Genomic DNA, 24,776 nt, shown 5'->3' on the forward strand with positions numbered 1-24,776 from the left:
ACAGGTATAAATTTATTCCCATTAAAACCAAATTTATTCTTATTGGGGAATATAGAAAGAACAAAACCTAAGATGAAATGATCAAATTAAATTTGTTAAAATTGCTTTGGCAGTAGCAAGGAAATGTATTGCAGGGACTTGGAAATTGGATTCACATTTAGGAATGGGAAGATGGAATACAAGTTTTATCCCTTTAGAGAAAATTACATATATTTTGAGAAATAAATCATCTTATATTTTTGGCAAATTTGGACCCCTTTTATGCAAATATTAGATATAAATATGTAGAAATGTTCTTCCAACCTCTTGAGTCCTGTGTTAACCTTCTTCCTTAAAATGAAATGACCATATCTAAGATCAGTTTAATTCTAATGTGCCAGGCAATCCAAGGTACCATACTATTTCTTTCTTCTTTCTTTTTATTACTTCTTTTTTTCTTTTACTATATATAACCTTTTGCATGAATATATTTTTTCTCTAATAAGGGGGGGGGATTGGGATAGGTAGGGAAGGGGAGGGGATATAACTATCATGTAACGAATGAAACTCTTCAATTTAAACACTCACTGTATTGTATAATGATTTACTAATTACATGTATGGAAAAACTTTTAAATAGAAATTCAAAAAAAGAATAGGTTGATTTGCTTGATAGTGTGCATAGCAAAGTATTTCACTATATCTCACTACTTGTTCAATTCAATTGAATTCTTCATCAGCTTTCAGAAAGATGTTAGCTGTGGATTATGTTCTACAGTATTTGATGCCTCAATGATTTTTTTACCAGGGAGTGACAGATATTAAATGTACTGCATCAAACCACATAGAATTGTTCCTGAAGAAATTGTAAATGCTTTTTAAATGTTTTAAAAATTTAGATATACAGCATGGCAACAAGCCATTTTGGTCCAATTTACATCCAATTAACTTACACCCCTGATACTTTTCAAATGGTGGGAGGAAACCGGAGCCCCGGGGAAAACCCATGCAGACACGGGAAGAAAGTACAAACTCCTTACAGTCAGTGTGAGATTCAAACCCCAGTCCTGATCGCTGGTGCTGTAAAGGCATTGTGCTAACCATCTTGCCTTGTTGGTATGTCATAAATAGTTCTGCATTCTTTATAACTATTTATCAATTTAGAAATATTCTTGAAGCACTAAAAAATTTATTCCTTTAAAATTTCTCTGTTACACTGTTACTCTGTTCCAACAGAAAAATTTATCCCCAAATACTGACTTTTAATTCTTCCTTATTTTTCTAAGCCTGTTGGAACATCATCACAAGTTAATAGAGCCACTGCCTTACAGACAGGAGTTCAATTCTGACATTGAGCTGACTGTTAGGAGTTTGTATGTTTTCCCTGAGACCTTGCATATTTCCTTGCGTCTCTCTCAAAGACATGCAGTTTTGTACTTAATTGGCTATTTGAAATTACCTAGTGTGTAGGTGAGTGATAGAGTCTGTGAGAGTTGATGGGAATGTGGGGAAAATAAAATGTATTAATGTAGGATATCACCCAGCGTCAATTGATGACTTGCAGTCAGTGCAGACATGGTAACCACAGGATCTGCTACTATGCAGAGACTCTAAATTATGTAGGATGGGCTTTGACTCCACAAGTACTAATTCCATATTAATATTTTGCTCAAATAAGTTGCCATGCTTCTTCAAATGGGAATAGCAGTTTGATCTTGGAATCTTGGAAGAAATCGCATACCATTGACCTACAAACATATGCATCTCCAGCAAAACTATTGAAAAACAGGAACTGACCCCTAACTGATATGTCCATGTGCTCTTGATAGGTGTTAAATTTTCTTCATTTAAAAGGTCTGCAATGTTACTTCCGCTGAAATCGTCTACATAAAAGGGGCAAGGACTTATACCCAGGGCTCTCCTACTTTGTGAGCATCAAAAGAAACTAATTGTTTTTATTTAAATCAACTATCAAGATAAAACATGGATTAAACTTTGAAAATATTGTAGATCTTATTTTGTCTGAATTTATGTAAGCATGGATTTACTATATTTAATTTCTTTTTCCATGGGTACTTTAATATATTGCAAATAGCTTATTTGCATCATGCACATAATGACAGATAGTTTCTACATAAGATCATCGATGTATCTTCTACTTTTGTAATGCTAAATTCTGAGTTAGTTCATCTGAGCTAGTTTTCAAGTAAGTGTCGTGGCACTGTGACCTATCCTGGACCGCAACATCTCATTAGTCAGGAAGTTGCAGCAATGCCTAAACTTTCTAAGGAGGTTGGGGGGATTGGGCAAGTCTACTGTCCCCCATCTTGACAAACTGTTTACAGGTGCACAATTGATTGTGTCCTGTCTGGCTGCAGCATTGCAGAGTATAGTTACTACAAAGCATTGGACCAGAAGTGAATACAGAGGATCATCAAAATGGCTGAGAAGATCACTGGTGTCCTCCTTTCCTCTATTGATGGCATTTACCAGAAGTACTGTTTAAATTGGGATCAAAGAATTATAGAAAACCCTTTTCATCCAGCACATTGTATCTTTGATCTACCACCATCAAGAAGGAGGTACAGGAGCATCAAAATCAGGACTGTCAGCTTAGGAAATAGCTTCTTTCTGTAGGCTGTGAGATTGATGTGGGATTGGTACAGTATCCTGCAACTGAGTAAATCATTCCAAAATATTTATATATAATTGTTTTAAATTATACCTTTATGCATATATGTGACAATTATGTAGTGTGTGTGTGTCTTGATGCGCGCACAATGATCTGAAGAAACACTGTTGTGTTGGATTGTATATGGATAGTGAAAGATAATAAACTTGAACTTGACATGCTGAAGACTTCAAATTAACTTCTTGTTTTGCACTACCACGCCATTTTTTTTCCTATGGACTAGGAAAGGAGTTCTGAAAATGGTAGGAACCATTCACTGTGGAAATGGTTCATTCCAACTATTGAAAGGCCACCAAAAATTCCAGGGGGTCAAAAATAAAATCTGAGCTTGGCATTCCAATACAGCTATGAGGCTTCAACATGTTGGTGGAATACTTAGACCTTGATTTGTAGAATATTTAAAATACTTACTGTCTTCAAGATTGAAATATTCATATGTGACCCTTCTTCCATTGGAGTGTAGTGCAAAAAAAATTAGATAGTAACAAAAAGTTAAAAGCTTGAAATCTCACTTTGGTCCAAAATTACATTTGTCTAGGAAACTACAAAACTAATGCTAATTCTTGATGAAATTTGTAATATAAGGTCATCATTGAATGGCGTATAGCATGGGTTCCCTCACTGGGAAACTTGGACAGATGCTCATCAGATTTTAATCAAGGCAGAAATTATTTTTGTTGTTTGGGCAGAGAGGAGTAAGGAGAAGATTCAGAAGATGAGCTGGCTTCTGCAGGAGATATATTTTTACACTTTGGCTCACTAAACTAATTTTGGAGTTCAAAGAGTAACCAGGGAGAAAATTGGTCATATTCTCTGTCCTGTTATGCTCATGAACTTCAAAGAAGAATGTAGTCAGTGAAGTTAAGATTCCCTCTCATTTTTCAAGATGAATGATCACCTTTGTCTTGACACTTTCCAGGATGAAACACAAGCATCATAAGATAGGAAGCGAACAATTAAAGAAGGCACACTGCGTGACCCTGTTCCATCACTCATTTGGGAACATCACATCTTAACTTCATTTACTGGTTAGTTTGTATCACACTGAATATTATGGATAACGCAAATTTAGAGTTACATAGAAGATAGAATAGTCTAGCACAGAAACAGGGTTTTCACCCAACTATGTCTGAGCCCGTATAACATCCCATTTGCCAACATGTGGTCTATTCCCTGTCTGTTCAAATGTCTATCTAACTGTCTCTTAAGCATTAGTTTTGTATCTGCTTCCACCACTTTCCCTGGCAGCACTTTCCAGGCACCTACCATGCTATGAAAAAAAAAGTTGCTATGCAAATCTCTTTTAAACTTTTCCCCTCTCATCTTAAATCTACAGTGTGTCCTTCAGTATTTGACATTCTCGCCCTGGTCAGCAGGGGTCATCCCGGTGACCTTGTATATAAAGCAGTCCAGAGCTACAGTCTAGCCTTCCAGATTTGTCTTGCAGAGAGACAAAACCTCTTAGTGTACATATTAGTTTGTTAAAGCTGTCTTATACTGACACTGCTGTTGTGGTTATTGTCAGTACATACACTACCTGTGCCCCTCATTATTTTATTATTTAATCACCTTAAACCCTTCAATTAGATCACACCTTAATCTTCAATGCTTCCATCAGGTTGCCCCACAGCTTTGATGTTCCAAAGAAAACAATCCAGCCTCTCCTTATACTCTCTAATCTAGGCAATATCCTGGTGAATCTCTCCTTCCTGTAATGTTCTGACCAAAACTTCACACAATACTCCAACTGCAGCCTAACCAAAGTTTTTTTTTACAGCTGTGTCAGGATTTCCTGATACATAAGCTTAAAAGGCAAGTATACTTACAAGGATTTCTACTCCCTCCTATCCACTTCTGTTGCCTCTTTTAGGGAATGATGGACTTGCACCCTAGTATCCTTCTGTACATCAATACTTCAAGGGTCCTGAATATATTTTGAAAATTTCAACCCAGCAGGTTTTTGAGAAAAGGAGCACTGAATTTTTACTGCACTTAATGAGAAGGAATGTCCCATTAGTGGTCAAACTGTAAAAGTTCTATCTAATCCATCCAATTATTTCATCATCTTAAATCCTCAATTAGATCACACCTTAATCTTCAATACACAATAGAGTACAAATTTAATCCATTCAGTTTGTCACGATTTAGCCTCCTCCCTCCATGATCCTGCTTAATCTGCACATTCCTCCTCAAAAAGGCAAGTAGACTGTCAATGTCGTCCTTAGACCTGAATCCAAGACTCCAGACAGGAATACCAGCTCTGCACTGTTTTCATATGGCTCCCTCTGCCTTTGTATTTTAGCCTTTATAAGTTAAAGGACATTGTTCCAATAACCTTATGAACTATTCAGAACTTGCTGAACTGGGCAGCACGGTTGCGATAGCGGTTTGCGCAATGCCTTTACAGCACCAGCGATCGGGACTAGACTGGGATTCTAATCCCGTGCTGTCTGTAAGGACATTCTCCCCGTGTCTGTGTGGGTTTTCTCTGAGGGCTCTGGTTTCCTCTCACTGTTCTAAACGCCCTGGAAGTGTAGGTTAAATGGTGGTAAATTGGATGGCGTGGTCCTGTGGGCTGAAATGCCTCTTACTGTGCAGTATGTCTAAAACAATTTGTTGATCCATTCTACTAGTTTTTGGTGCTTTCCACTCATGGTGTTAGAAACCTCTCACTCCATAGTTGCCAATTTCATGCTGTTTAGATACAGTTGGAAATTTTGTTCTTGGTTAAAAGGAACTTCTTATTCAGGGCCTTTTTATCTTTTGTTCAAATTTATCATTCTGAAATACAGAAATTCAGAAACTGCCACTAAAGCACATTTACAACAAGGCAGCAATGTTTAATACTACTTCTTTTAGAACCTAATCCCTTCCCCAGGGTCAAATACAAGGTTCACAATGATGAGTAACTAATCAACATGAGCCTTATAGAGAAAAAAAGCATTATATACCAAACACAGAGACATTTATATTCAGGGGGAAAAAATTATATACCTTTGATTCAGACATAAAAATGAATGAATTTCAAGCCTCAGGCATTGGATTTAATCAATATATTCGCCTCAGAAAATAATGTTGATCCGTACCATTCAGCTTGATTGCTGATGCTACATTGTACTTGCCCTTAATGTCGGTCCTTATGCGCGGAAGCAGAGTGCTGCCATTCACCATGAATAATTCTGATTGAGAAAGCCACGGGAGGGAATCAGCCAACGTTGTAAAATGAAAAGAAAAAAAATACTTACAAAGTAGCATACATATAATGTGCAAAACCTTGACATGTTTCAGTGGGGGAAGATGAAGATTATAAAGATTAATAAAGGCTGTCTGAATCATAGAATCACTGAAACCTATAAAAGAGCAGAATGCCATTTGGACCATTATTTGTATTGTTATGAGCCCAGAGGATCCCAAAACCCAGCAGCAATAGATATTCACCAAGACAAACAAAAGTTGCTTTTAATTATCTTTAAACATGAAAACAGAATCACACTTTAACGTAACTAACCTAACTTAACCCTCTTCTAATTCTAAGCGCACGTGTATGTAACGTGTGTGTAAGTTCAGAAAAGTTCTTTGCTTCAGAGTCCAATATCATTTCTCATTCCTCTAAGTTCACTGGTTGCAGGCAATTCTTATACTGTGCACAGAATTTAACATTTATAAAGTCCACCAGGGTTTGCTGCATGAAAGGTAAATGGTTACTCAGAAGGTTCTTGTCACTTTTCAGAGAGAGATTTGTTGTTCCAGGACCTTCAGGGTTCTCCAGATGATAACCTCTTTCTTTCAGGTCATCACAGAGTTCTTTTTTGTCTCTCTTATTCTAAGTGAAACATTCTTGCATGAACCACAATGGCTTTGACCAGGCTGAAATAAGAACCCGTCTTCCAAATGAGGCTTTGCACAAGCTTGCCCCAGCTTGTCCTGTTCCAGTCCCAGCTTCTGTTACTGGCTGTAACACTGTATAAGTGATCTCTCTCTTTCTCTCTCTGAGAGAAAGCCTGTTTGACCCTCTCTGCTTCCAAAACCACATGACCTTCTTAGAACATCTCCAGATAATCTGCAGCTCCAACAAGATCTTTCATCTGTTGCCTTTTTGTAAACAACAATCTCTTGGGCACTCTCCAAAGCTCTTGCAAAAGCTGTGGAGCCCCCAATATGTCTATCATGGGGCAAAACTCCAGTATTTTAAATAAGATCTGTTTATGAGTGTTTGTATGTGAGCTACTAACAAACCTTTTCCAATTTATCTCCCAAAAACATATCTATATATTCTGTCACAGTATCCTAGTCAATAAAAATGCACCAAGGAGAGTGCTGAGGAAATTTTCCAGAGGTGATTGAAACATATCAGTTATAAGGAGAGATCAGGTGGGTTGGGTTTGTTTTCCTTGAAGCAAAATGGCTGAGGGCTAGATAGTAAGAATTTTTTTTCATGGTGGAATTTTCCAAGACAAGAAGGCACAGGTTTAAGGTGAGAAGTAGGAGGCTTTGAGGGGATAAGAGAGGGAACTTATTTCATCCAGAGAATAGCTGAAATCTGGATTCACCGTCTGATAAGGTGGTGGTTGCAGATACTCGCATAACATTTAACAACCATCTAGGTAGGTATTTAAATTGCCAAGGCGCTGAAGGCAATGAACTTAATGTGGGGAACTGGCATTTGGACATGGATGAAGTGCTTTGTTTCGAACTGATGGGCTGAAGGGCTTGGGAACTGGAATTCGGACATGGGCACAGTGCTTCGTTTAGACCTGGTGGGCTGAAGGGCTTGCTTCTGTGCTGTACCACTCTGTGATTCTATGAACTTATGTGGTATTTAAACTATCTCACTTCGCATCTTAACAGGTCATAGCAATTGAGATGCTAATTCAGATAGCTTTTAAATGAATCAGTATGTCTGGCTTCATCACCTTTTCAGGCAATGAATTCCAGGCTTCGTCGCCTTTTCACCGTTTATATTAAATTTTCTTCTTCCTCCATTTCACTTCAATATTTCCCCTTTAAATCTATGCCCAATGTTCTTGATGTCTTCGCCAGGAGTGGGATCTTCCTATTCCCTCTGTCAAGGCTTCTCATAATTCAGATGAAACCTATTCAGCCACCTTTGTTCCAAATAAAACTACCCCAGCCTAGAAAGCCCAACCTCAGGACTTGTTTCCTGATACATCCCAACATGCCCCTGTGCCCTCCATAGTTCTGACTGAATGGTGAAATCACTTCTAAGGAAACTGTCCTGAATTCAACCAAAAAAAAAGACAGTAAGGTCATAATCACTGATTACGTTTCGCAGATAAAGAAAAGTAATTATTTAGTAAATTTTTGACACATGCTATTCAGTTGCCCACCTTTTACATTCTATCCACTCAGAGTAAGTGCCTAAAGATAATATCGTGAGTGTAAATGTCAGAGATGATAAATGGATTTGACAGATTACTTTCACCCCACAAATACCTTGAAAATTCAATGCTCTTTTTACAAATTGAGTATCAGTGAATGCTGCCTCTCTACAAAGCACTAGAAGCATTTGCCAGCTTCTTCAGAAAGAATGAAGTGGAATCCATAAGGACCAGCTAACCAACAATATGAAATTTCCATCCTCAGTTTTGTTTTCGGAGCTACATTGATTTGTTTTTTCGTAAAACAAAAGATTGCAGTTTGGGTTTGAAAACCATTGGTAAATCCAAGTGGGAGCTTACAGACAGTAGAACCTGGCAGCTGGTTGATAAAGAGGTTGGCCTTTTGATAATATTAAACTGAGAATGAGTGATAGAAGGGTCACTAACCAGAGGATACAAACATGAGGTAATTAGCAATGAACTAAAGACAAAATGATGATGCAGTTTATATTCCAAGCTCCAGCCCTCACATTTCTTGTAGTGAACAGACTCTCAGTACCTGGTGGGCATCTGGTAAGTTAGAGCTAGCTCCATATTTTGATCGAGCCTCAGGTGGTGGATCCCAAGGCCCCAGCTTAGTGCTCCAATAGGCTCTTATAGTTTTTCAGCAGGAGGAATTACTTTCTAATTATTCTGATCATCAGTGTAATTTTTTTTAAAGAAGATAAACCACCCCAGCCTAGAAAAAAAATATGAAGTCAAACACTTGGCCCTTGTTTATCTCTTCCCAAAGGGTCAGCAATCTCATTCAAATGGACTGGATCACAGTTAGATCTCAGCCGGCTCTAATATAAAACACGGAGATGAATGCCATCTGAGCTCCAGCTCATGTCACACCCACATTGAGCCTCCCGTACATGGAAGTCAGTGGGGCACAGCGGTGTGGGCTGCAGAGAGCTGGCTCTTCTCCACATAACTGCTGGCTACTAGTCAGGACCATTGCAAACTGGAATGCATTGCTTTAAAGGGTGATGAAATAGCATCCAATAGTCATACGGAAAGAAATCAGATAAACACTGGAAATGGAAAACAATTACTGGGACACAGGAAAGAGCAGGAGATTTATTCTATTGCTGTATCAGAAATTTGACAGTCACAATGAGCTCAGTGACCTCTTCTTAATCATGTTATTATTCTGATGCTCGTACAGAATCTGGAGTGAGATTAATTAGAAAGAGATTCTGCCTGTTTCTTTCAAAATGTATGCCTAATTTTATGCTCTGCTGAGCTGATTTTTATCATTACTCATTCTATAGCACTCCACCCACTCAGAAAAGTTACATTAGTTTAAGATGTCAAGTTGCAAAATCTACTTGACTGATGGGATATATGCACTAATACATTCTATTTACATTTGATTAGTTTACTCTTTTTTATGCTTATCACATTTTGTATTGTGCTCATCGAGGTCATGGAAAATGTTTTCTACATTTAGTGTTAGACTGAAAAGCTTCCTCTGTCCGTCCAATTTGGCCAGAATTCCACAGCACTGGGAAAAGCATCAGTGTCGGGGTGGGAGAGCATTTTGTGCAAGATACCCAGCAAAAGAATTCTATTGTATACAAGTCCTTTCCCCTTCTTGCTCTGCAGTTGGGAGCAGGTAAGATGTGGACCATGAAGTGTGCTGTCAAGGTAAATGGGTTTAGGATGTATAGTGAGCAGCAGGGTTATTAGCATTGGGTCTCGGGTGTCAAAAATCTGTTACAAACAGGCTCAGGTCTCATCAGAGTTAAACATGGGAATTAGGTGTTGGGTGTAGGGTTTTACTCTGGCAAACAGGCTATCGGAGTGATAAGCAAGTCAGTAGTAATGCCCATTAGTCAATAACTAGCTGTCCACAGTTCAGGTTAAAACTTCACAAGAAGTTCATACAGAGGAGCTTCTTGAGAAGGTTGGAAGCCCTGGGGAATTTTAGTTCCTTTTAAGAATTGGACAGCCTGTAGATGTTTTCTTTAAAACATTGGATCTTGATGAAAGATTTAATGGTACACAATTTTGAAGGGCAAGAGTAGAATACCACAATAAAACCACAAGAATGAAAAAGAAAACCCCATTGTTTGCCGGGGAGGGTGTAACCAAATAATTGATCGAAGGATTGCATTGAAGCTCAGAAAATTATTTTAAATGCAGAAGGTTGTGAAAAGTTTGAAAAATACAAGCATTTTGTGTTTTTTTTTAACTTCAACCACTGTCTACAGAATTTTGTGATTTACTTCTTTTCTTGCTTCATTAGGAAAGCTGGGTGGTGGGAATATAAGTTGACTAACATTGTGAACAAATGGTAATTCCTTCATTCCATTTCTAATATAATCAAGTAGAAAATTATGTCCAAAAATACAAATGATGGCATTATTTACAATCTCGATCAGACAGGAGACTGCAGATTTTGAAATCTGAAGTGAAACACATGCTGCCGGAGGTACAGAACATCATTGGGAGAGAATGATCAACATTTCAAGCCAAAACCCTTCATCAAGACTTTGAAATATAGTAGAGAAGCCAGTGTAAAGAGGCCAGGGTGGGATGGGTGAAATTGGTAAACCAGGTGAAAAATGACAGACAGGGGATGTAGATTGGTAGATTGGTTAATACCCTGCTGCTCTTACACATCCTGATCATGGGGATGTGTCTTTCTAGAAAGACAAAGGCTGCCAGTTCTGGAATCTGATAAGAAGGTGAGAAGAATGGTGTTATAGAGAGACACCAGCCAGATAGAACCAATGGGGCATGGAAGTTGAATGGAAAGAGTGGAAGCAGTGATTGGGGGTGGGGGGGAGTGAATGGAGCCAAAGAGGAGGGGGAGGGGTTCATAATGGGTGGTGTGGTTGAGAGACAAGACCAAGAAAGTGGTTAAAGAGGAAGAGCAGAAGGGGTACAGCACAAGAGAGATTAGAGTCATTGCCTGAAATTAGAAAATGTTATGTTCATAAATTAGTAGGCTAATTTATTGGAACAACGCCTCATGTTCTGACAGTGAAGAAGCCCCAGGACAGACATGTTGGTGTGGGAATAGACAGAAGAGTTAAAATGGCATGCAACTTTGAGTTCAGTATGTCGACTATTCTTTTACTCCCCTGATTCAGCTTGACCTGCTGAGTTCCTCCAGCAGTGTTTAACTTGACCAAACAGAGCATAGTTACTCAAAAGATAGGTCATAAACAACCTTAAGCAAGAATAGATCGTTTTGCTTGCAATACTGCATTCTCTTTCATCTTTGCTCAAACTGCCTCCAATAGTTAATGGAATCAGATCAGGTTTCTTGTCATGAACATGTTAGTTGTTTTACGGCAGAGGTATTTTGCAAAACAAGGTGCTCATGGTGATAGGCAAATTGCAGCATTGATTTCTGTTTGCCAGTAGACCCACCTATAGTAGGTATGAGAAATAACTTGTTGAGTCAAACTAAGTTGGTGTCCATAATAGTGGAAGCAAAAACTTTTCATGGGAACCATTCATCAATCCAGCAATACATTTCCCCTTATTTAAACTCATTTTTGAAGTGGTAACTACACAGAGTGAAAGGGCACTGTAGAGCATTGCAGCTCTGATAGAGCATCCCATAATTGAACACGCAAGATTATACAAAAGTTTCCACACAACAAAGTGTTGGCCCAAGACAATTGATTATCAGGAAATGTAGTAAAGAAGCTAGGCATTTCATCGTAAAGGAGTGAGAACAAAATAAGAATGCATGAGGCCATATTGAAGCCCTGTCTTATCTCTGAGATGGGTGTAAAGATCATCTCTGGTGTTTTGCAAAGCAGGGAAATTAATTTTGTTTTCCTAATCCACATGTATCCCACAAGAAAGCTTACAAAACCCAATGGCTAGAGTTTATCATATTGCTATTGCTGTGCTATTTGGCAGATCTCCTGAGTAATTACACTTCTGTACTGATTGAGATTGTGGAGATGTTCTTACTAATTCATTGTGGCTGGAAGTGAGGAAATCCATGATCCATGGATTTAACGTGTCCTCCACAATCTCCATCAGTACCTGTGCATCGCAGGGTTGCGTTCTTATCCCCCTGCTCTGCTCAGTCACCTGTGAATGGGTGGCTCGATAGGACAATAACACCATCTAAAAATTTGCTGACAATACCATGGTAGTGAGATGTTTACAGAAAGGCAGCACACAGGATGGAGATTGAAAACTTGGCTGAATTGTCCACAAAACATGTACCACCAGGTTCAGGAACAGCTGCTACCCCGCCACCATCTGACTCCTCAACAACAAACTCAGTCACGAATTCACTTAAAGACTCTTACTTGTGCACTTTATTTTTTAATTTTCTCTGTATTGCAGTTAATTTGTTTACATTAGTTATCTCTTTACAGTTCTTTGTTTACATGTGTACATTGTGTACGGTTTTTTTTTTGCACTACCAATATGTGATCATTCCGCTGTACTCTGACAATAAATCTGAAATCTAATCTAATCTAATCTACACTTTAAAAATGATTTTCTTAGCTGGACAGTGATTTTGAACATTATAAATGGAGAAACTGCTCTGTAAAAGGAAGATTGTATTTCACTTTAGGAATGATAATTGCATCATACCAACATGCTAAGGGAGGTAAAAGAACAAGACTAAATAGATAATAAAAAATACATAGGCCCTTAAATTTGACCTTCCGCTCTTCATACAACACAGCTTTTGATTCATGACAACTACAGATTTCATTCAACTCATCCACAACTTCCCTCACCAATGCACTAAGAAAACTTGGAATGAGAAGAGGGCTTTGAAACTATAGATTCCAATGCATAATTCCTCTCAAGCATGCACATTAAACATTGATTTAAGAAATGAGATGAATGAAGGATTTGTATATGTGGATGGTTGGCGGTTAGTGCAAACTCCGTGGATCCAAAGGCCCTGTTTCTAGTGGGACCTCATGATGACTTGAGGACTCTGTGGCCTGTCAGATTGCAATTGTGCTCATACTTTTCCAAAAATGTTATGATTTTGAAAGAGCCCCATCTGACATAGTTCTTGTCTCCACAGCTTCTAAGTTTTTAAGTCTTCCTCATTTCTCCGTATTATGATATGGACACAGGGCCTTGGGATGGAGTTTATGCCTTCCATCACACACAATGATTATGAATTCTATCCACCTATTCATAGCAGCTTAACATTTTGTTGGAACTGATCATTTAGACATGTGGAGCTTTGGGTCCGTTAAGATTTAGCTCTTTCAACACAGTCAGTGTGCATGTGTCTTTTTTTCCTTCCTCCTTTGTCCAATGAATGTGCCTGAATCATATGTTATCAACTCACATACATTTTTAGTGACTGATGTCATTTAGCACATTGCAATGGTCCAAATGCTGAGCCCTGAAACAAGTCACTGCACTGGCCCCCTCTTCTCCCCACCCACACATTAGCATGACTTGTGATATCCTGTTCTTTTGTTAATTTTGTAACTATTCCCAAATTTTCTCTGAAATGTGCACAGATGTGAATGAGTCAAAAAAAGTTACAATTTCTGTGGACTGTGGTCCGAGGCTCATATCAAACTGATACAATTTTTAGACTGATTAAATCAGAGGAGATAACAGAATGATAGAAGAAGCCATATGTGGAATGATGGCAAATTAAACTTGTAATGGTCCAACTGAATCTACTGTGGGTAGCAATGTATAAAAGGACTCTCTGGCTGGTGTCAAAATACTTGAAGAGAAACCTGAAAATCTCTTGGTGTTTCAATAGCTCCAGTGTTAAATGTGTCCAATCAGATGAATCTGTTGTAAAACTGTTCTTCCTGATCACACCATCAGCATAATGTCCATCAACACCCACTGTTGACATTCAATCCCTGACACAGTTCTATGAAACACAAAGACTAAAGATAATAGGACAATACACCTACGTATATTTAAAGGAGTATACATCAGGAATTGGATGACAGCTAACGCATCTAATTCATGATCTGGAGCAACTTCCTTCTAAAATTTTTTAAAGGATGGAAACACAATAAGAACTACTAATTATGTGTCCTGATTTCTACATCTGAATTCTAATTCAACTTCCTGATATTGGCTTTTGGTGTGTGAAGATCCAGACCAGGAACACCACTTCATAAAATTTACCCTTGAGCATCCATTGTGGAGATGGAAACTGTGTCAAGTCAAGTCAACTTTATTTATCATTCATACCACTGTAGGATGAGATAGTGTTTCTCCAGGACCATGGAGAATATTTATTTAGATATGGTAGGAAAGCAGTAACGCATTAAAATATTGAGATATTAAGACATATACACTGAAAGACCATGGCACGCTATGCACATCTGTACTGGGAGTTCTGGAGCCTGATGGCTTGGGGATAAAGCTGTTTCCCACTCTAGACATAAGGGCCCAAGTGCTATGGTGCCTCCTGCCAGATGGCAGAGGGAGAACAGTTTACATGCAGGATGTGGAGTCTTTCACAATGTTTATTCCTTTCCATCTGCATTGAATATAGTAGATGTCTTCCACACTAGGAAAAGGTTCCCCAAAGGTCTTTTCTGCCGACTTCACTATCCTCTGCAGGGTCATGCAGTCCGAGGTGATACAAGATCTAAGCCAGGCAATGATTCATATCCACAAAAGCTCACGCCCCATGCTCTCATTACATCCTATGCAACTGTAGTGAAAATGTTGTGAGGATGGAGGGTGGGAGATGGACTTTCCTCAGCTTTCGCAGGAAGTAGAGGTGCTGCTGGGCTTTCTTGCCTAAGGAGCTGGTGTTAAGGGAGCAGGTGAGGTTCTCTGCCAGGTGCACCCTGGGGAACTTGATACTCTTGACGACCTCAACAGTAGAGCCGTCAATGGTCATGGGAATGTGATCCCCCCCAGGCCCTCCTGAAGTCGACAACCATCTCTTTTGATTTTTTAAGATTCAGATACAGGTTGTTTGCTCTGCACCAGTTCATTAGTGTCTGGACCAGTGTGTTCGTGTCTGCACTTTGTCTCTGTATGCTGCCTCCTCGTGCTTACTGATAAGTAGGTATGATAGCAAAGTCGTGTCGTCAGTGAATTTGATGATGTGGTTCGAGCTGTGTTTATACATGTTGAAGCAGTTTTCAGGTGGCGTTGCTAAGAGACAGTCTGCAAAGGAGAAATAGAAAGGATACAAAGGAGGAAACAATGTGCTGGAAGTTATACCATGGCTGAGAGTGGATAGATAACAGTGGAATCAAGCAAGTGTAGGATCACTTGCTTAATGAGGATTGAAAATGATGGTGGAAAATCCGTGAATAAATCTGTCAAAGACTGCAGTCAGGTGGCAAAGGACAGACACAAATTCTGACTTGTCTGCTTCAGCACTGTGTCAGGGTGAAATCCTGATCACAGAGGGCGTGGGTTTGGGAGGTGACAATATGTGAATGAGAGGTTGGTACTCATGAGACAGGTTCACAGGTTCACAACTCCCACCAACGGATTTCATAATGGATTAGATCTCGTGTAAAATATGGCAGAAAATATCAGAGTTCAGTGCTGTTAATCTCACAAACACACTTGTAGAGCTAAAATTGAAATCAAGATCACTGTGAAACATGAAAGTCTGCAGATGCTGTCATAGAAATGTTGGAGGAACTCAGCTGGTCTTGTAGATGGATAGGAGGTAAAGATACATTACCATGTTTTGGCCCGAGCCCTTCTGAATATGACCAAATAATAGGCTAGGGAAAAGGGAAGAATGAGAGGAGGAGGAGTGCAGACCAACAGACAAAAGGTATTAATTGGATATGATAAGAAGAAAGAAAAGAGAAAAGGTGAGAATGGATTGTGGGAGGGGAGTTATTTTTTCACACTGTTATAGGAGATCTTATGGTTATGTCCAAGAGGTTTGAATAATCTTTCCCATGAGGATAACAGAATGGATATTGGCTCTTGATAATTCTTGATATTTGGGTTAGGAAATTAGGTTTCTCATTTTTGAAGGACTGTTTATTGATGAGATAACCACTTCTATCAAACATCTTTTGCCACCTCTTCCTCCGCATTGTGACTGATAACGTACAAGCAAACCCCTCTCTTTAGCAACTCCTGTGAAGATTAAAAGGAATTACATTGTATCATTTCATTATGAACATTCTCCTTTGGCCACTGTTTGTTGATGCAGTGAATTCAAACACCTTGCTATTGGAGCCATTACTTCCTTTCAGAAGAGGGGTGGAGCTCGGTCCCCAAATCACATCCTTGGTGCTGAGTTGCACTTAGTAGACAGCTTTAAGTTCCTGGCTATTATCATCTCCAGTGACTTGTGCTGGACTACCCATGTTGAGCCAATGGCCAACAAAAGGCATCGGCACCTCTACTTCATCTGAAACCTGAGGAAATTTAGGATCTCACTTACATTCTTGCAGGTGCACCATTGAAATAATCGTATCAGAGTGCATCATGGTCTGGTGCAGGAATGACTCTGCCCAAGACCGTGAGAAACTGCAGAGGATTGTGAATGTGGCTTAGGCCATCACATATGCTCCCTTCCACTCCAGCAACTCAATCTATATCTCCCACTGCTGTAGAAAAGCAACCAACATCTTAAAAGACTTATCTCATCCCAGCCATGGTCTCTTCACTCCCTCCCACTTGAAAGACGTTGCACCAGTGTGAGATCACTCGTCACCCAAATCCAAGGATATTTTCTTTATCAGACTCCTGAATGGATTCCAAAATTGTCAAATTATGTTGCCTTTGTTCTCATACTAACTGATCACTCTCTTTGTACTGTGTCTTACTTGTACTCTGTATGAGATAACTAATTGGTTTGCTCGCAAAACAACCTCTATCTCTACATCTTGGTACCATGTGACAATGAATTTGAACTTGAAGTGTGGCTCTGCTTCAAATCACAACAAACCACAAGGCAGATTTTGCAGGGCATCTAATGATACAAAAATAAACAGCAGTAACAAATCAGTAGGGTGTCAAACTGTTAGGAAAACAGCAGCTGTACATGTCAGTGTGCAGATATATTTAGGGATTCATATCCACTAAAGCTCACGCCCCATGTTCTTTTGCTGAACCACCTGTTTAGCTTTCTGCCAAAATTGTTTTTTTATTCATATTGATGGCACACTCAAAAGAACACAATCTCTCCTTAACTTCCTTCACTGATCAGATTGTCTAATCCCTGGAAGTTTGTTGTTCTTGGTAATATGAGTAAATATATGGTTGATGTCTGTGTTCTTTAAACTGCCAGGTCCAAAACATCAAAGCTCTAATATGTGGGACAAGTATAACCTCATTGGAATGATTAGAGGTAAATATTAAACACAAAACCCTGGATAGGAGAGACCAGGGCTACTAAAATATTTCTTTGGAAAATTCACCATAAATACCTGTGTAACTTCACAAACATCAAAGGTAGAAAGAGAAGGACAAAATTACTGCAAAGAATGCCAACCCAACATGCCACTGCTAGAAACCAAGGATAAAGGTGCCTGCAAAAAATAAATGTGTCAGTTTCGGGAAAGGAGGAGTTACACCCACTGTTCCTACTTCTCCTGGTCCCCATTCAAGTTTTACATAACACATCAGACGCAGAACAGTACAGCACAGGACAGGCCATTTGACCTTAATGTTCATGCTGAACATGAGGCCAATTTAAACTAATTTCCTCTGCCTGCACATTGTCTATATCCCTCCACGTCCTGCTTGCTCATGTGCCTGTTTACGTGGCTCTTAAATATTGCTATCAGACCTACTTCCACCACTTCCTCTGGCAGCATATTCCAGGTAAATGTCCTTTAAAGATTCTTTCTCTCATCTTAAACCTAAGCCCTCTAGCATCTGACATTTCCACTCTGGGAAAAAGATGCTGACTATCAAACCTATCTAAATTTTTATGTACTTCTATCTTGTTACTCCTCCGCCTCAATGCTTTTAGAAACAGTTTCAGGTCTTTTCAACATTTACTCTTGCTGGGCTTTTTTCTGTTTAACAGAAGGACAGCTTCATGATACAAGTTTTAAACTTACAGCTTTTATTAGTTTGACACTCATGATCTTTATCGTCTCCTCATTCGGCACAATGCAAAGACTTAGAGTTACAATTGCCTCTAATCATCTTATATTAAGATATAGGATCTTGATTTAAATCAATCTATTTAATGAACAAATCCATGCTACAGGGCTACACAAGCAAAGCTCCTCAACTCTTCCTCCGCTCATTGACAACTGCTTTGGAGCTGCCTCATGCACCCACGATTAGCTCGTCAACTTTATCCACTCTGCTGTCAATTTCCACCCTCAAATTCACTTGGTTCATCTCTAACAACATTCTCTCCATTCTCAATCTCTCAGTCTTCATCTCGGGAGACAAACCCTCAGCAAATGTCTTCTACAAACCCACTATCTCCTACAGCTACCTTGACTATACATCTTCACACTTTGACCTCTATAAGGATTCCATTCCTTTCTCACAATTCCTCCACCTGTGTTGCATCTAATCTCAGGAGGAGGTCTTCCATGCCAGATCATCTGAATTGCACTCCTTCTTCAAAAAACATGGCTTCCCCTCTACTACCTTCAATTTGGCCCTCATTTGCATATCCTCCAATACCCATACATCTGCACCCCCAAGCACAACAAGGATAGGATTCCCCTCCACTCCACTTGACTCTGCATTTTCTGCTATTTCCTCCACCTACTATGTGATCCCACCACCAGACACATCTTTCCTCTCTCCTTCTGCAAGGACCACTCCCTCGTCCATTCCTCCCTTCTCACCAATCACTCCCTTGGCACCTAATCCTGTGACCGCAGGAAGTGCTACACTTGCACCTACTATTTGGAGCCCCAAGCAGTCCTTCCAGTGAAGCCACACTTTACTTGTGAATCTGTGAGAGTTATCTACTGCCTCCAGTGCTTCAGTTGTGGTCTCCTCAGCAATGGAGAGACAGGACACAAACTGGGAGATCGCTTCTTTGAACACCTTCACTCTGTTTGCCACAATAGAATGGATCTTCCAGTGTCAATCCATTTCAATTCCCAGCCCCATTCCCATGCTAACATGTCTGTCGATGGTTTGATGCACTGCCAGACTGAGACCACCCACAAATTGGAGGAACAACTCCTTATATTCCATCTGGGCACCCTCCAACCAGATAGCATTAATATTCAGTTATTCCCCCCACCCCCTCGCCATCTATTTCTATGTCTCCTTTTCCCTTGCTCTGTTTCTCTCTCTCTCTCTTCCATTTTCCCTCTGTCTCCTTTCCCACAGGTCTCTGCATTCATAGAGCCAATCCCCACCCACCCCCATCATTTCTCACATTCCTTCTCTCTTGTCCTATCCATAACCAACAGATCTTTTGTCTGTTGGTCTGTCATCCACCACCCCCCTTCTCCCCCGTTCTTTCTTTTAATTTAGGTACCTGCCTGTTCTTTTACTCATACTTTGAAGAAGTGTTCAGCCCAAAGTGGCAGTTATACATCTTTACCTCCTTTGGACTCTTCAAGACCTGCTGAGTTCCTCTAACTTTTCAGTTCTTTATCTACAATCACAGCATCTGCAGATTTTCATATTTCACTCAATGGAAATTTGACCTGTGTACAAAAAACTGTAATAATGCACTAACTCAAATGTACCCACAACAGTTCTTCCCACTAACATCCCAGCCAGGGTTGGATTAATACCCTTCCCGCAAGCTCTCACTTTTGTGGCGCTTGCGCCTAGCTCCCCTGAACTGGCTAAAGCTCTGGGCTGTTTACATTTGCCTGGAGGAAGTGGTTTGCAGCAGGTTCCCTGCTGAGCATCTTGATAATCAGGCCAAGCCCTCAAAAGAGTTTTGCCTCCCACTGGTAGGAACAACTGGAGAGTCACTCATTTTCTGTGCTGGAATGAAAATCTATTTGATTTGTAAGGGCACCTTATTTCAAGGCTGACTAGCCAATACTTCCTTTAATCTTTTATCATAGCGCTGACATCTTGCACTGTATGTATCATGAAAAGAGAACTTTTCAAACCTTTTGTCTCTCCTCTACACTTCTTCCCATAGTGAAATTTTCCTTCATGTCCAAATAACCAAATTCAGTCTGAGTGCTCAAGGTGCATTTTACCATTTGTTAAATTGTTCAAATGTCATAGAGCATGGAAACAGACAACTAAGGTTCCTGCCAAAGCTGGCCCCATTTGCCTGTGTTTTGCCCATATCCCTCTAGACCAGGGGTGGCCAACCTTTTAATTTAGATATACAACATGGTAACAGGCCATTTCGACCCACAGGGATATACCAGGGATGTAAGTTAATTGGGTTATGTGGACTCGTGGGCTGAACTGGCCTGTTACTGTGCTGTATGTCTAAATTAAAAATTAAAAAGTTGACCACCCGTGTTAGACCATTCCTATTCATGAATCTGTCCAAATGTCTTTTAAATATTGTAATTGGACCCACCTTTACCACTTTGTCTGGAAGCCCATTTCATTTACCCACTGCCCTCCATGTGAAAAGCTTGTCCATTAGAGTCCTTTCTTACCTTAAACATGTACCTTCTGGTTTTTGACTCCCCTAACCTGGGCAAACTTCCTTCCATTTGTGTTCTGAAATTTGACTTGTGTAGTTCAAAAGTTCATTGGTTTGGCTAATTTAATCAAATTCATCAAGGAGAACTGTTAGGTTCAAACCTATTTATTTAGAAATCATTCATGGAGTATGTGCATCATTAGTTCCTCTCCAGTATATTCACAAAATTGGAGACAAATCAAAATGAAGGAATAGTATTTCTTCAACATGTTTCCTGTGATAGAAAGATGAAATGACTGGAATTCTTGATAGACTAAATCGAATGGGGCGTCTCCATCTAAATTTATCGAGCACAGTTCTCTTTTCATGATGCATATAAAACATTTGATAGGTGTTAAAATAAAATTATTGGAAAATTACTGGAAATGAATGAACATTTAAAGTGTAGGAGATACTGGTGTGTTCTTTTTGATAATGCACAATTGTTTATGTTTCTTCATCCCTCCATTCCCCATTGTTAAAGGATGAATATTTAAATACTTAAAAATTACAACCATCATCTCAGTACTGTAGTTATTCTCAGGCTCAACATTCAGACCTTTTGAACCTCTGCTGGATACATGATATTCCATCCAACCACAAAACAGCTGTAAAAATATTCATTGGGCTTAACTCATCAACTCTTTGGTGTTGATTTTCTTTTACATTGTGTTTTCTTTTACCTGTCCATGGTTGGAAAATTCCATTGTTTCTCACTGAAGCAACATGGAGTATCAAGCAGCTGTTTCCACTCGGTCAGTGATCAGTGTTTCTATTTGTCATTTTGGAGCCCTTTCCAGCTGGCTAATATGCCTTCATTTTTATCCTCCGCTGGTGGAGATTAGACATTTGCAAGGCATGAACTCAATTGACCTCGTCCAAAATGGACTCCACATGGGGTTTGCGTGTATCCATTTGATGGAAATTGCTTCTCATCAAGAAATTGAACAGCATGCGATTTCACATCATGTTGGCTGGTTCAGCATTTTACATAGACCACTTTCTGAGTTCCTCTTCCAAATAGGTTAGTTTCTCTAAATTTCAACTGCCCTCAACCCAGGCTAATTCTTGTAAAGGCTAAACACAGAGTAACTTTACTGCTGCTAAATTGATAAGCATTTTTTATAGATTTTTTTGTCTATGTGCAGTGTACACAGTGGAAATCTTACATTGTTATTTACCACACTCTTTACCTGAGGCAAGCTGCACTATGTTTTATTTGTTAACATATGTGGAAAGAGTTGCTGGGAGCAACGCATCCCTGATGGCCAAACTAGAGGCATATTTACTTCTTTAGTGGTGAAGATTCTCACTGTGAAACAGCAAAGTTAAGGATAAATGCTTTACACTTCAATTACTTTTTTTTAACACATCCTTAAGCCCACACTACACTTACCCTGCCACCATTCCAATAACTCTTGCCCATTTTCTCCCTCCCTCTCCAAAGACGTACATATATGATGTATGGCTCATGTCGTCCATAGTTCTCCAATAGATCATTCTTTTTATTGGAACCTAGACACAGATCATTAATTGTTCAATTGTAAAGAAGATCTATTTCCACGATTTATATGATTAAATCCTGAATTGCAACAATGTGGTTGGATCAGGACGAGTCACTGGAGATGTTTACTCCAAGTTTAATACTGTCCCCACCTCATCAACACTGATGTGAACTGAGTAGTCATCGCTGCTTCCCCTTCCGGAATTCTAAAACCACATCCTTGGTTTTGTTGTTATGGTGGGTGAGATAGTTGACCTGACACCAAGCCACTATCAACTTTTTGCTATCAACCAGATAAAGATGTTACATGTCAGCTTGCTGCCAATGTGCCAATGTGCTGTTACACATTTTGGCACAGAGTAAAAAGAGATAAGGTTGTTAAAAAGCATAGTTCTAAAAGCTGTGCAGGAACAGAAACCTTTGGGTACATGTGTAAATAAGCTATTAAAGATAACAGGACATGCAGATATGGTTCAAATGTGATTCTGACCTTCATAAATATAGGCACAAATTGCCAAGAGGGAGAGGTTATATTCAATTTTATCAAACATTTCCTTCTGATCACCTCACTTTAGGTTTGAAGAAGATACAGAATTCAAATGATTCCAAGGAGGTGAGATTTCTGCTGCAAGATTATACTGGAAGTTCTCCTTAAATCACAGCACGTTGAGAGAGGATTTGATAGAAGTGTACAAGATCGCAACAGATTGCAATAAGGTAAAGGGACAAGCTGTTTCTATGGATGGGCCAGAGATACTGGAAGAACATTAGGAAATATTTTCCTTCAGATTGGAATTATGATCTGAAAATTATTGCCTCTAGAGATAAATTATTTTTAGAGCAATGGGGAAAGAGCAGGGGAATTTACCAAATTGTTTCTTCAGTAAGGAGCCAGATGGTTTCAAGTCACATGATATTTGTCAGAAATATAGTTATGATTCTATGGTTATGTGTGTTTCTTGATTTTTCAATCTTCTTCCTTTTCATTAGTTTTTATTTTAGTGGATAATCTAAATTATATTTGTGCGTGTATATCTGTTTCTTTGTCTGTTTGTCTCTTCTCCATGAAAATCAATATGGAGCACTCTGGAAAATGTCCAAGGAGGTTCAGTAGGGGTAACATTTAATGCTAAATGTCATGACCAGATTGAATTTAACCTTTAAGGTCATATGAAGTTCAAAAGTGTTTTTTGACCAGCTTGCACTGACTTGCATTACTACTTACTGTAATTGTGCTAACATTTAATGTTGAATGTCATGACCACATTGAATTTAACCTTTAAAGTCATATGAAGTTCAAAAGTTAAAAAAAATTGAACTTGCACCAGGGACGCCTCAATTAGTTACAGTGCTGTGCATCAATGTACATTCAGAATAAGAAAAAGTGGCCAAATCCAGTTCAATATGGGCTCAAAAAAGGGAAGCAACATTTTGGCAGAAGCTGTTCACAAGCCCGTAGAGTTAGGCAAATGAGAAAGCAAGAGACAGCAGTGGAACATCAGTCTCACCTCAATGTTGATGCTTCCTGACATGCAAGGAGCAGGCAGCGGGAAACAGAACAGCAACGATATGCCCATCTCAGTGCTTAGGCCTCCAGACAGGCAAGGGGCAGGCAGCAGAAAACAGAACAGCAACACCAGGCCTGCCTCCAGACAAACGAGGAGCAGGCAGCAGGAAACTGAAGAACAACACCAAGCCCGCCTCAGTGCTGATGCCGCCAGGCATTCCACGAGCAGACAACATGAGTCTGCTGAGGAAGAACAAGTAGGACTCCAAGCAATGCAAACAATGTTGTCAACAGCTGAGTGTTTTATTTCCCGGGTGATGGTGGGTATCCTGTTAGTATATAATATTTCTAAATTAATAATAGCCTGTGATGGATTTAGAATACAAAGGTCTTCCCTGATAAATTTCAATAAAAGTATAGTTGAGAAGATCCCTTAGTGTAATCTTACATTTGCAGATTTTTTTCACTGAAAGATCTAGTTATGTTAAAGAACAAGAATCTGGGATAAAATAGGGAACTAAAAAATCATAAATGATCCAACATTGAAACCAATGCATTATATTTTCTGATAATTATTATGTGATGTGTGATATAATTAATTTTTTAATTAAAAAAATTTAGACGTACATCGCGGTAACAGGCCATTTCGGTCCATGAGTCTGTGCCGCCCAATTTACACCAAATTAACCTGCATTACGGCACATTTCGAACAGTGGGAGGAAACCAGAGCCCCCAGGAAAACCCACGCAGACACGGGGAGAACATATAAACTCCTTACAGACAGCATGGGATTCGAACCCTGATCCCAGTCGCTGATGCTGTAAAGGTGTTGCGCTAACCGCTACAGAAACTGTACCGCCCCTGAAGCTAATTTGCAAATAAAAGTTACATTGATTAAACAAAATTTGCTGGAGGAATTCAACAAGCTGAGCTGTATTAGTAAGGGAGAAAGAAATTGTCAATGGTTTGGATTAACACCTTTCCATTATTTGTATTTGGGAGGCCAGTTTTAGAAGTTTAGAGTCATAAAACAATACACACAGAACAAGCCCTTTGACTATATTAATCAACTACATTACACATTAGTCAATTACAGTATACTGTGGCACCTATGAAGAAGGCACATCATTGATTTTATTTTCTAATGTGCCTGAGAAGATTTGGCATGTCATCAAATACTCAATCAAACTGGGGAAAGTA

General features: G+C 39.3%; 1 long non-coding RNA gene across 1 annotated transcript in view; it reads left to right on the forward strand.

Moving 5' to 3' along the window:
* LOC138742890 (uncharacterized) overlaps positions 1-24,776 on the forward strand; it is a 146,054-nt gene that overhangs the window by 94,180 nt on the left and 27,098 nt on the right. Inside the window, exon 2 of the long non-coding RNA XR_011344499.1 lies at positions 22,645-22,786. This is a non-coding gene — a long non-coding RNA (uncharacterized lncRNA). The remainder of the gene's footprint in view (positions 1-22,644; positions 22,787-24,776) is intronic.

Source organism: Narcine bancroftii, chromosome 9, assembly GCF_036971445.1.
Source record: "Narcine bancroftii isolate sNarBan1 chromosome 9, sNarBan1.hap1, whole genome shotgun sequence".
Taxonomy (NCBI): domain Eukaryota; kingdom Metazoa; phylum Chordata; class Chondrichthyes; order Torpediniformes; family Narcinidae; genus Narcine; species Narcine bancroftii.